We start from the raw sequence: 1,005 nt of genomic DNA, 5'->3' as shown, positions 1-1,005 counted from the left end.
GCATTTGCAAAAATCAAGAGATTCTGAAAAATACTTTTGAGTATTTCTATGCTTTTCCAAAATTTTGAACTTTTGGAATCAAAAGTTTCTAGGAAAAGCATTATTTTTTTTTTTCCCAGCAGATGGATGCCATATTGAAAGATGTGAAAAGTCATAAAACAACATATAATGGTATTATGAGAAAATGAGATATATTTCCCTGAAATAGGTTTGTAGGTGGCTTTGTTTTTAAGGGATATTTTTATGTATTGGTTTTCCCCAAACTCTACAGTATAGTCAACCCTATATTCTATTGTAAATAACCTAAAAGATTATTTATTTCCTGCTCTTCCCCAGTTTTCTCTCATCCTGCTATGCATTCATGTGAAAATGTGTCTTAATAGCAATATGCAGCTAATACTATGGTGCTCATGGATTTAGTGAATAGTGAACAGCCCTTATCATAGAAACACAAACTTAAATAACCCCCAGGTTCAACTGACCAGATACCTTGTAAGCAAACTCTTCAATCTCTGATATCCTTAGTTAACAAACAATTGTTTTTTTTTGGCAATCTAGCATTTTTTATTTTTTATTATTCTTTTTATTTTAAGAGCTTGTTTTACATTCATTGTTACGTGTACATTTAGTTTCATTCCCCATTTACCATGTCCAACCATAACCCAGTTTCCTGCCCTCCTTACCCAGTAACCCTCCCCCTGTGCCCCTCATATTTATGCACTCCTGTTTGTGCTGCATTTCCTCAGTTTGAATGTTGGTCCTCTGGTGTCCTATGGTCTATTGCTCTAAGAGATGTATTACCATTGAGTATGTAGGTGTGTCATCCTGGGCTAAGTGGTCTGCATGTACAGCTTGTCAACTATTGGGCTGAGAGCCAGCCCCTGGGGGTGCATTTTATTCCAGGAGCAGAATGTATTCTGGGCCCATAGTATTGGGGTCTCACCAGATTTCATCTGACCAGTAATTCTGGTCATTATTGAGTTTTTGGATTTTGTTCCATGTTTT

The sequence above is a fragment of the Orycteropus afer genome, unplaced genomic scaffold, assembly GCF_000298275.1.
Source record: "Orycteropus afer afer isolate SDZICR_OR568_19922 unplaced genomic scaffold, OryAfe1.0 scaffold00372, whole genome shotgun sequence".
Lineage (NCBI taxonomy): Eukaryota > Metazoa > Chordata > Mammalia > Tubulidentata > Orycteropodidae > Orycteropus > Orycteropus afer.
The sequence above is the reverse complement of the archived record's forward strand: the minus strand, read 5'-3'. Positions refer to the sequence as shown.